Here is a 13,074-nt window from a genome sequence, read left to right as displayed (position 1 = left end):
AAAGTGTTGCTTTTCGTGGCTGAGTTTCCCTTGATTCTTCTTTAAATGGTTACGCGACTGACCCTTGAACAACACAGGGGTTAGGGGCACTGACCCCCACTCAGTCAAAAATCTGCATATAGCTTCCCACTCCCCCCAAACTCAACTACTGCTAGCATACCGTTGACCAGAAGCCTAGTCAATTAGCACTATTTTGTATGTTATATGTATTATATACGTATTCGTACAAGAAATAAGCTAGAGAAAATGAAGCATTATTAAGGAGATCACAAGAAACAAAAATACATTTACAGTATTTGTTTAGCATAAAGCCACTTGTAAGTGGACCCGCACAGTTCAAACCGTACTGTTCCAGGTCGGAGGCAAGACGGGGAAGATGCCTTCCGTAAGGATGCACGTAGGGTGTTCTAATAAACATAGCTACTAGTGCCAGCTGTCCTCGTGGCGACGGCACAGGAAATACCTGTGGCCTCACTAAGCCACCATGCCGGTCACCCTGGGGTCCACTCGCAGCTTAGAGAGAGTCCTTTATGCATGAAAACCCTTAGCAGCGCTGAGCAGTGTGGTTTACTCGGATTCGCTTGTTTAAAACAAGTCGTGTATATGAGTTCCTACGTCCTAAAGCCTGAGAGCCGCTGGCGTAGACCGCAGGGATGGAAGGACATGGTCTCTGGGTGTTGTAGTGGTTCCGGCTCTCGGGGACCCTGATGGCGGGCGGTGTCCCTGGTCGCCTGAAAGGTCCGCTTCATTCTGTGTTCCTTTCACTCTGAAAGCATAACATAGGCCTTTGGACTTGCATAGTTTTGTGAAGATTCATGGAGCAGCAAGTTGCTCAGAGTACAATTTTCATTTTTACTTATTTTTTGAGAATTTTTTTAATTTATTGGGTGACATGGTTAATAAAATTATGCAGGTTTCAGGTATGTAATTCCATAACACATCATGTACATAGCGTGTGGTGTGTTCACCACCCCAGGTCAAGTCTCCTTCCATCAGCATTTACCCGCCTCTACCCTCTTCTACCCCCCCACGCCCTTCCCTCTGGTCCTCACCATGCTGTTGCCTCTCTATGTGTTTTCCCTTTGCTTAATCCCTTCACCCTTTTCACCCAGCCCCCGACCCCCTCCCCTCTGACAGCTGTCAGTCTGTTTTCTGTGTCTATGAGTCTGTTTCTATTTTGTTTGTAAATTTATTTTGTTCATTAGAGTCCACATATGAGTGAGATCATACAGTACTGGTCTTTCTCTGGCTGGCTTATTCCACTTCCTATAATCTCCTCCGGGTCCATCCATGCCGTGGCACAGGGTAAGACTTCCTTCTTTGTAACGGCCGAGTCGTATTCCACTGTGGAGATGGACCACAGCTGTGTTATCCGCTCACCTAGCGCCGGGCACTGGGGCTGCTTCCAGGTCTTGGTGATGGTAAATGACGCTGCAGTGAACATACGGGTGCCTATAATCTTTATAATCTTTCCAATCAGTGTTTCGGGTTTCTTCGGATATAGTCCCAGAAGTAGAATTGCTGAGTCATAAGGCAGCTCCATGTTTAATTTTCTGAGTTCGATTTTAATGTCAGTGTAGGAGACGTTCGTTGAGACATCCCCACTGACTTCTCCCATCAAGGGAAAGTAGATGGTATAGAAATGCAATTTTTGTTTGACATCTTTAGCTCAGGCTCCAGGTGACAGGGTCTGGGGAATGGGCACACCCACCGGTGCTTTATGCGCCGCGGAGCAGCCGGCCTGAGCCCTGTACGTGCCACAGGGCCCCTGCTGCCCGCGTAGTCCAGGCAGCAGCGGCGGCGGCCCCGTGCTCACGGGACGCTGGTGATAACATGTAGCACCTGATGCGGTACTCACACGCGCACCACACTGGACACGGGCTAGCACCTCCGTGAGCATTTGACTCTCGCTGTCTCACCACGAACGGGGCAGGACAAGCATAGGTTTGCCCATTTCAGAGACTCAGAAACTGAGATGCGGAGAATGCAGGCCGTTTGGCTCCTGAGAGGTCACGTTAGGACCGGGACTGAACACTCCCTCTAACTCTGGATATTCCTCCGGCATAGTATTCTAGCCTCTGTTAAAAGATTTAGGAAGAAATCATTATGGGATTTGCAGGGGAAAGGCTGAGTATCCTGCAGGTAAGTCAGGCTTTCGTGTGTGGCAGGGGATGGTTGGACAAGGTCAGCGTGTCTGAACTTTTCTATAGCCACCACTGCCACCCTCAGCAGCCACTGTGGCATTCCTCTCCTGCCCGTTGGCAGTGCCCAGCCAAAGAGAGCAGGGAGGGAGCCTGAGGCAGAACCTGAGTGTGTGGGGCCTCTGTGGCCACCTCTTCAGGTCAACGGGATTGAGATGCCCAAGTGCTGGAACCACGGTTGATGAGGCTGTCCCTGGAGGCCCCGTGTCCCCGGGGCCCCGTGTCCCTGGCTGGGGTGAAACGTGCCCCTGGGGGACTTAGGCCATCACCAGACTGGGGAGGAGGGGTGTTTCCCAGCTCATCTTAAAGAGAACTGAGACTGCTTTGCACATGATACGCCTGCCACTGCTCTCACTAGAAACTCTAGTCTGGGAAGCAAGGTGGGGCCATGTTCCTCTTTTCTTCCGCCCTTCCCCCAGGCTGCTCTTTTATGAGATTTCTAAACTCTTCTAAGACTGCCCCAAACGCTCCTTTGACCTAGCTCTTCCTTTGTGGGTATATGGGAGAGGGAAAGGAGGCATAGCCCTTGAATCACCCACTGGTGACCCAGGAAACCTCAGGGAAAGTGAGGTGAGGTACCAGAGACAGGGCCAAGAACCAGACCTAGAGGAAATGGTGCCTCGTGCAGCCTCTGCCTGGGGTAGGTCCTGTCCCCAGGCCCTCTTTCTGGATTCTGGGACATACTCGTTTCTGCGACTTTGGCTCCAAAGGCCCCATCTTCCCTGGGTCACAGAAGCAGCTGCCCACAGTGGACGTCAGAGAGCGTTAGTACACGAGGGGGGTCGGAGGTGCTAGGGAGCCTGCGAGAACCACCCAAAGCTCAAGATCTCTGTGGGAGGGGGAGGGTTGGTTGGAAGGCAGTCTAGGGTAGCAGGGGCTGAACCCCCAAGTGGAGGAAATGGGCAGGAACAGGGGAGGAGGGAGGAGAGGCTGCTGTTGCAGACTGGCTGGGGAAAGGAGGCACAGGGCCGGGAGAGGCGAGCGGCCGGAGGGCTGAGCTGGTCGGCAGGCATAACACAGGGTCCTCTGATGGAGGCAGAGCTTCTCAGCTTGGGCTTCTAGGTCCTTCTGACGTCAGCCCAGACCACACACCTGCATTATTATTTAGAACTGAGGACACTTTTGTAAGTTAAACCCACTGACCCCGTCTGAAAGGAGCATCATTTTAAAGCCTGACATTGAGCAACATCAAGCATAAAAGAAAAATGCCCAGACTGTAGTTTCCTTGTGCTAAGGGGTAGCCACTTGCCGCGGCTGCCTGCTGAGGTCGTGCCATGTGGCTGCCTGGCCGCAAATGCATGTCCACACCAGGTTTCGAAGATGTGGTCTGCATAAAAAACAAAAATATTATGTGCATTAGTTTCTATTGATTGCATGTTAAAATCGTATTTTGGATGTAGTGGGTGAAATAAATGGGTAAGGATTCATTTAATCCTTCTCTTTACTTTTTTAAAGGTGACTGTTAGGAAGCTCAAAGCTACATGCGTGGCTCCTGATATATTTGCTTGGATGGTGCTGCTCTCGAGTCTAATTCTGCCATTTATTTTCTGTGCGTCCTTGGGGAAGTTAGCTGACTTCTGTGTGTCTCTGGCTCCCCAGCGGTGAAGTGAGCCAAGCTGTGAAGATGAAATGATACGTGAGGAGCACTTAGAAAAATATCTCGGATATGGAAAATTTAGCTATTATCATCTGTCCATCTCTCCTATCTGCCTGTCTGTCTTCCCCCTCATCTGTCAGCTGTACCAAATCCATGTTTTCGTGTGAGCGGCACCCAAGTTACATACGAAAGTGTTGACAATTACAGAGTGCCTTCATCATATTTTTGTTTTTTCTCTTCATTCCTTCCTTCCTCCCTCCCTTCCTTTCTTTCTTTCTTTCTTTTTCCTTCCTTCCTTCCTTCCTTCCTTCCTTCCTTCCTTCCTTCCATTTCTTTTCTTCCTTCCTTCCTTCCATTTGTCTTCTTTCTTTCTTTCTTTCTTTCTTTCTTTCTTTCTTTCTTTCTTTCTTTCTTTCTTTCTTTCTTTCTTTCTTTCTTTTTTCATTGGACAGTCCAGTGAAGTACAGTTACAAATCAGAGATAAACCCTAAGAAAAGAGTTAAATAGGGATGAATTTCCAGCCAATGGCCATAGCTACAAAAAGCAACTAAAGTATTTTGCTGATAGTCGGAATCATAATAATTCAGTTATTTTTCAAAAGATTTTCACAATCCTTTAAAAACACGAACTCCCCTAAAGCACCCTTGTTTTGTGACAGAAAACATAAAACAGGGTCCAAGAGGCAGGGAGACGCTTCAGTATAAACAGACCAGTACCACTGGCATTACCATTGGAAGTACCATTGGCATTAGCGACTTGTCTAATTAGAATCCGCGGCTCGTGTGTGTGTGTGTGTGTGTGTGTGTGTGTGTGTGTGTGTTGGCCTTTGCTAGGCTCTTCTGCCATGTCATGTTTAAATCGCTTAGATGTGAAGCTAAAACCCAGGCCAAGGACACAGTTTTAATGGCAGGGAAAATCCAGAAGCTGTGATGGAGCGTGATGAAGAGGAGGAAGGGCAAAGAGAAGAATGCACTTGGTGTAATCTAAGGGACCTCAGGGGTATGATGTGTTTATCCAAGAGTTGCTTGTGTGAGCCGACATCTGGCCACATGACCCCGGGCAGATACGTGGCAGCGGAACCGCAGGAAAATCCCTCCTTTATGTGGCACATGCCATCGTCCCAATGCTTTGTCAGGGGACAGATTCTCACTTTTGTCTGCACCATCTAACACGAAAGAACAGCAAAACGCTCAAAAGATCAGAAAGTGAAATATCTGAGGACAGAGAATTTTAACAGCTTTTATCCCTTAAAAAAACACCCCCAGGATGTTTAAGCTGGAAAGGGGGTGAGTGACAGAGCTGGCGACAGCTGGCCATGATGGATGGGACGGAGGCAGTGGCTCCTGAAGACAACAGCAGCAGCAGGTGACCATCTCCGCCGGGGCTCTGGCTGAGCCCCAGCAGACGGCCTTCAGCCTTGTGCTGTCTTGGCTCGTGCGCCTTGCCAGACGTCTTTGGAGGAAGGGGGCTATGGCTCCCCTTCCTCCGCGTGCCCACGGCACCCTGCACTCACCTGTCTAAGATGCCGTCAGCCCTCTGCGTGGTTTTCCACTCACCGGTGGGTGTCTCCAGGCCTCGAAGGACAGGAGCCCAGTCTCTGTCTCTACCGTCCCAGAACCCTGTGTGGCTGTAAGAGTTTTAGAGTCAGACGCTCCATTTCTAGCGTGGGCAGGTTGCCTAGCCTTCTTGACATTTATCTTCTTATATTTAAAATGGGGAGAGTAACACCTGAAGTCCTCCAGGGTGACTGTAAGCTTGTAACTTAAGTGCAGTAATATATAAACAGTGGTGAAGCGTCTCTCACAAAGTAAGCACTTCATTCACTCAACAAGTATCTGTCATTACGTGGTCGGCTCTGTTCCAGGGGTTAAGGGCACACCAGTGAACAGGTCGCAGTTAATATTGGAAGTTCTGGAGGCTTCAGGGAAATCACCCATCAATGATGCTCTGTCTTCCATCCCAGGAGGCCAATTCCTGGGGCTGCTGTTATGGATCTGTCAACACCTATCTAAGGTAGAAGGCCGGGAGTGTAGGAGAGCTGTCCCCCAACCTGAAGGATCCCCAAGAGCAGCGTGGGCTCAAGGCTAACTCGGGGATTGGGGTCCTTGTTTCAGAATTCTCCTGTTGGCCCTGAGATTCCCATGGATTCTCACCTGAATCCAACCTGAACCCAAAGAGCTTCCCGATGCTTCTTCCTGAAATGACTAGCATTAGATTTGGCCACAAAACACTCCGGAAACTTCCTCTCAGCCCTTCCTTCAGGCTGCCGGCGCTCCTTAGAACTTGGGTGTGTGGAGGAAGGCTGGCTCTGTCACGAAGACAGACATGTCCTGATGCTTCTCGATGGTGACCTGTGGACGGCTTTGCTCTCACAACCCTGGGTCCTTCGCAACTTCTGGGTCGGTTTCCAGAATGGACCTGCTGTCTTTGTGCCTTTTTTGTGCTTCTCCTCTCTTAACTGTCACCTCAGTGGGGACAAGGAGACCAACTGGAGCCCGTGAGAGCCCTCAGCACCCATTGTGGAAAATCCAGTATGCCCAGATTCAAAGACAAGTTCTAGGAGAGGCGAGGCGTGCCCCGAAGCGCCAAGGCAGAAAAAGCAGCCCCGTCCCCAGGAGCCACTACTGCTGTATCCTCCTGGGTTTTGTGTTCGCATGTGTCAGCCCAAAGGGCCATCTCTGCGAGTGTTTTCTCTGGCAGAGGTGTGAGTCCTTCATTTTGGGAAAAGAAAAGTTGGAGAAAGAATGGTCACAGGGAACGTTACATTAAAAAAACAGGATCAAAGGCAGGGGTGGATGTTTCAGCTCAATTAGAAAGTTTTAAGTGTGATAACCTTGAAAGAGGATTAAAGTCTAAATTAAGCAGTGAATTGATTAATTTTGTTGGAGAGATTTGTGTCTCTAGAGGTTAATGACTTCATTGGATTACAGAGTGCTGTATGGTGAACATCAACAGAATCAGTTTTTTCTCTCTCAAGGAATTCAACTAGTTCTCTCTCTCTCTCTCCCTCTCTCTCTTTCTTTTCCTCTCTTCTTATTTGTAAAACTTTTCCCCCTGAAGTTCAGCTCCAGGCTGGGCCTACAAAGGACCTGAGAAGGTTCTTTTTCACCCAAGAAAGTCAGGTTGATTCTAGGACACACTGGGTATTTGAATCTGCCCTCAATTGGCCTCCACTTATTCCCAAGAAATTCTGGGGTGACCACAATGCTGGAGCACCCTCAACCTCTGTCATTGAACTCTTAGGACAGTATGTCTCTCCCAAATATTCTTGGCCTTGGGGTTGTCCCTTCTAACTTGGGTTGAAGGTGCGCTAATGTTCTGGCTGACAGATGAGACTGTGCTCACAGAGGGTGTGACCTGAAGTACCGCCCTCACTGCCAGCCACCGTGCTGGGGGCCGTATGCCCATGGAAACTCCAAAACAACCGCTCTCGGTGACGATAACCCCCTTCTTCACTAAGGAAAGAGGGCTCAAATAAGTCATCTCCTAAATCTGATCCAGCTGCACACTGGCCCTTGAGGAATTTGAACACAGTACTGCCTGACTCAGGTCGGGACTGACGACTGCTTCACGCCGACACCCCCTCCGCTCCTCGGACCCCTGTGCACACGGTCTCGGTCCCCTCTAAGGGCTCAGGTACGTTTTGGGCTGTGTGCACTGCATTTTCCAGAATGGACCACGCAAGTCACCGTGGAATTAAAGCGGAAGAGTTTAGCAAAGCAGATCCAAAGCTGTGTGAGAAGGCATTGAGCAGGAAGTGGAGGCGACTCCATTCCCTCCAGGGTAAGATCCATCCTGCCCGACCTGGCATTGACCTTGGGACCCACACCTTCAAGGGAACAGTGTGGACTCAACAGCCACAGAGGGGCGGGGCTCAGGCAGAGCTAGGGTTCAACGAGGGAAAGGGGCTAAAAAACAGTCCATACACACGACTGAGTGAGAGGTGTGCTTGGTGGGGTGGACGTTGAACAGGGCGTGTGGGCAATAGTCTGCTTGCAGGGGGACGGGCTCTGGGAGACAACCTCCCGCCCGCCAGCTGGATAGTGGCCTGGATAAATTCCGCGGAGACTTCCAGGGATCCCTTTGGTTAGAGGGCCACGTGGCTGTCCCCGCCCACAGCTCCAGGGTGGGGACTGACTACATTTCTCTCTGTTACTGTGTTTTATTGCAAGTGGAGATGGGAGTGGAGAGATGGAGGTGGGAGATGGGACTCAGGTTACTCAACAGGGAAGTTTCTTGGCTGAAGTTAATTTTCCCAATGGGTGACATCTGCCAGAGCCTTCCCCATGACACCAAAGGGCACAGGCGGAACCACCCACAGCCCGCAGAAGTGTGCAGAGACGCCCTGGGCGTGGTCTCCTGTGTTGGTGGGGCTGAGGGCTTCCTGTCTTGTTCAGAAAAAGGAAGAGCCGGAGTGAGTGTGCGCATGTGAGTTCCACACTGTGTGTGTGAGTTCTGGGGCGTGTTTCCGGGTGCGAGAGGGGAGGATGGGTGCCCATCGGTCCCCGGGGAAGCAGCCTGTGACTCTTTCATGGTGCTCACTGTCGCTCTGTTTCTCGGGCTTGAGGGTGATGGATGTTAATTACCTGTTTGGTTTCACCCCCATATTTCTGGGCTACCCCATCTGTTTTTAATTTTCTCTCCACTGCACAGACAATGCAGGGTCCATGAGGCAAATTTGGAAAATACAGGAGATGAGGAACATAAAATAAAACTGGCCCAGGATTGTGTCGCCTGCCCTGACCACGATCTGCACCCAGTCCCCCGTCCTTCTGAGCAGACAGTTTTACAGGCCTTGGTGATGAGCTCCCCACCTGGCGTGGTACCTGTTTCTCCCGGGCGCTGCTCAGCTCCGTTTCCATGGGACAACCCTCACCCTTCCAGTCCTGTGTGTTCCAGTACCTCCCTCGGGCCTGTCTCCAACCTCAGTAGCGCCCACCCCCTCCCAGGGACTTCAGGTATCATGTGCCCTCTCCCAGCAAGTTTCCTATGTCTTCTTCAGACGCCCCGAAACTTCCATAAAGCCATCTCTTTGCTCATCCTTCAGATCCCTTTTAGTATTTGCCCAGGAAAGCCTGAAACCTCAAACATTACTGGAGGACAACTCATCTCGGAGTCCACTCCTCCAACAGAGCATCCCAGAGGCATGGGAGGTGCTCCTGCCCTGGACCTCGAGGTGACCCTCCACCCAGAAATCCGTTCCCTGAGCTGTCTTCCATGGCTGCCCTTGACCATCAGCTCTTCCGTCAAATGTCACTAAACTCAGCAAAAACATCTGTCATTGGTCTCCATGCCTCATGCAGAAGTGATTGGGACAGTTCATCTCTCTTCTTTTAGCCTGTCGGGTTTCGTCACATAGTAAATGCTCGATAAATACCTTCTAAATGAAGGAATACATAAATGAAAAGCTCTACTTTCCCCTCTTCTCCAGCTCACAAAGGTCTTTCACCCACAGCATCATATTGGATTCATTTAGAACATCTCTGTGATGTTGGTGGGTGACATTTTGGCTATTTTATGTATGCTTTCAGCAACCCTGGGGCAGGGGAAACTGAGGCTCAGCATGACCCCTGACCTGTGTACGTCTCACACTTGCCACCAACACAGTTCTAAGAGTGGAAGGTGCTGTTTTCCCCCAGATGCCCTGGGAGACTGTGGCTGAACATGTCCTGTGGAAGCAGGGCCTTTCTATTAAGTCTCCAAACTTTATCACGAAACCATCTCAAAATTTGTGCAAATTGAGCACTTTGCTGCATTGCCTGTCTGCTTCAATATTACCTTTTTCAATAATTTACCAGTTTTCTATAAATTATCTGACTTTCCGTCTCCCCTCCCCTCTAGTAAAGCCATCACCCCTAAAATACCCGCTGTTCATCCTAAGATGCCCCCAAGCTTCTTGCACCCCCAGCGTCTCTGAGGGGTTGTACAAACCCCGTCGCAGAAGCAACAGGCTCGACCACACAGCCGTCTGCGTTGTCAGCTGAAGCCAGGGCTTGACGGAGTTGCCCCTTGACAGTCTGCAGGCGGGACGAGAGGCACCAACTCCTGTTTCCAGTCAAGGTCACCGAGCAGGGGCCCAGCTCCAAGTTTACCCAAGACGTCTGCACAGGTTTGAAGATGTTTTAACAAGCTGCGTTGAAGGAAACCATCCCTGATGCTCCCAGATATCTCGCCGCAGGCCCCCCTGCCTTCTCTGAACAATGAATGTGCCTCTTGTGGAAAACAGTGGCTTTTTTTTTTTACCAGCGTTGGGGGGATATAATGTTCCTGAGAGAGAAAAAATTAATAAATGCGTATGTGTCAGAACGAACACAGGCAACCAGGGAAGAGAAAGTTTCATGTCATTTGACCCCTAGACACACCTGCTCAACCCTGCGGAGACCTGCACCGTAAATACAAGGATGAAAACGGCAACACGAGAAACATCGGCGCACATTTTGATTGCCTTCCCCAGGAATTTCATTTTCCAGAGCAGAAAAAGACAGGAAACTTTCTATTATTAATGGAAGATTATTTATAAGGGATAGAATTCTCACAGCTCCGGCTTTCTGCTTTATGAAATTATCTCCAATTGCAATAGCCATACACAAGCACTCCACTTCCTGTTGCTTCTCATAAAGGACTTTTTTGGTAAATTTTTTCTTCTATCACCAAAAAGTCTAAACAACCTGTTTCGATTTATTTCCTGAAAAACTGTTGTGCAATAGCAAGAATACTGTCTCGTGGTGAGGATGTAAACTACGGACACGTGGCAAGGTCATGAGCGCCAAAGGCGGAGCTCAGGGGTCACGTACTTGAGTTCTTGGGATACTTATCTTCATTTTGATCATTTTTTGTTTCCTCGGATTTTAATGCCCCCAAACTGGATCCCTTCTGCTGGAGACACCACATCTGCTGCTAAGTTACGAGGCTGCACAGAATCCCAAAGTTATAGAACACTATGAACATGAAAACCAGTACACGAAACGTCTCACTTTTAATCAGTCGTTATCTGGGTCTCTGGTGGTTTATGGGTAGTATGGACACAGGGAGAGACTGAAGATTTGAAGTGAGAGTTTTGTGCAGAAATTGTCCCCTCTACACAAAAGCCATTTTCCAAGGGTTCTGACTTGGGAAATGTGGATGTATAGCTCTCTTTGAAGACACTGGTTGTGTAGCGACATGTACAAATACGCAGACTCCAGGGGGCCAGAAGCACTTCCCCCCTTTCTCCACTATCAGCTTCCTTGGCGCTGCCCTGCTCCGGGCCGAGAACCAGTCCCAGGGGCAGGGCATTTACAAACAGCTGGGTGGCTCCGTATTAATTGGCCAGAACGTCTGGGGAATGAACAGGGGGCACGGGCGGTTACCTGCCTGATTTCAGGGTATCTTTGTTGGCTTCCCACAGGAAAAACAATGTAATAATAACCGGCAGTTTCAGTCCCAGCTAGAGCAGACGGGAGGGTGGGGTTCAGTTCTTGACGGGCTGTAGTAACACAGCCACCGAATGGGTGCCTTCGGTGACTTGTTTTACTTTTTATGAAGTTCGCTTTTAAAGGCCCATCTGTGACTGGATCCAGAATTGCACGGTCTGTACCACTAACACCTGTGACGGCTAGGAGCCCTTGATTTCACCAAGGATTTCTGACTGCGTCGATCGATAGGAGCTTCACCAGATGGAAGATGCGATGTGCTAGCTGTTTGGACTGTATAACGATTCTGATGTTACCTTTAAGCGACCGACCAGTTGAACGCAAATGGGGAGTGAGCCTCCACAGACACGAGGGCCGGGGGGAATTTTGCAGGGGGGTTTCCTGTGTGTGATTCTTTTTCCACAGCCACTCACGGGAAAATTGCTTACTGTGTCAACTTGTAAGATCTACAGTGAACAGTAGCATTCATCTCACTCACTTAAAATCCAAACTTTAAATTTAGGTGGAGTGAGCAGGTTTGTTAACAGTTACTGTGATACACGGACGATGCTTGTGGGAGAGATTGATTTATGCATTTTCACGGAGCGTTAGGCTTTTTCGACTTCCTTAGCGTATTGTCGTTTATTTTCATAGGAATTTCCTATTTCTATGAGATTGAGAGTGCAGCTGACTATGTGTTTGTTGGGGTGGTGACTCACGGAAGCAGCTGGTTTTAATTTGGGGAGGCTTTGAAAGAACTTGGAATCATCTTAAGCCATTTCGTTTCTTTAGTTTGATCATTTTCTACCCTCAGCAGAAGAGACAATGGCTATTTCTGACTCAGTGAAAAGCAAATGACCTAATTTGTATGGGGATTTAGGAGCATCTTTTACACCATAATAAAAATTGAAATGCAAGCAAAACACAAAGCTCAGGGGCGTGTCCCAAACCTACTCCTCTGTCCCAAAATGCTCTGTCTCCCAGCCTTGCTGGAGGTCATGGCGTTGGCTCTGTCTGCCCTCCTCATCCACCAGCAGCACCTGCATGCAACCCCAGCCTTCGCGCTGGCTTCCATGCTTTTGTCTTTTAAATGCCTTTTCATGTTTCTTTTTTTTCAAAAAGGAAAAATAAAAAAGAGTGAGCGAGGTCTAATCACTCCTGCCTTTCTCTCTCGCGGCCTCCTCTCACCCCCGAGAGATAGCAGGTTCAGGTTCCTGCTTTTTAAAAAAAAAAAAAAAACCTAAATGAGATTCTGATTTTTCTGCTCTGATTTGGGAAAATAATATAGCATCCTTATCTCTTTTGGGACCCATGGAGGAAAGCTTTTAAGGCCTCACCCTGAAATATACTGCTTGCTCTGTGTTTTTAAAATCAGATTAATGAAATGCCTTTTATCCCTAGTTTAATAAGAATGGTATTGAATAGGCGTTGACTTTTGTGACATGCCCATCTGTCCCTATAGAAATAACGACGTGCATTTTTCATTTATTGCACTAGTGTAGTGAATTGCTGTGTCTTGGAGTGCGAGTGCCTGGAATGAGCATCTGCAGTGCTGTGTCTTTTTCATTCTTGGTTTTAGATATTTTTGCCTTTTGAAAAATTTGTCAGTCGACACATGTTTGTCACTTCTATAAGTCATTTTAAAGAAACCACGTTTGGATTTGTTCATTTGCTCTCCAATACATTTTCATTTCATTTCTTTCTGCTTTTATATTTATTAGTTCCCTTTTTAAACGTTGGCTTTAATTTGCTCTTCTTTTTCAAGTCTCTTAAAATGGATTCTTAGATCAATGAAAATTATTCATTGCTTTTTAGGCTTTCTTCTTTCCTAACATATTCATTAATGTTATAAATTTTCCTTCAAGCATAGCTTTAGATACTTCCC

Source organism: Desmodus rotundus, chromosome 10 (assembly GCF_022682495.2).
Source record: "Desmodus rotundus isolate HL8 chromosome 10, HLdesRot8A.1, whole genome shotgun sequence".
NCBI classification, from domain to species: Eukaryota; Metazoa; Chordata; class Mammalia; order Chiroptera; family Phyllostomidae; genus Desmodus; species Desmodus rotundus.
This window is presented reverse-complemented; position numbering follows the sequence as displayed.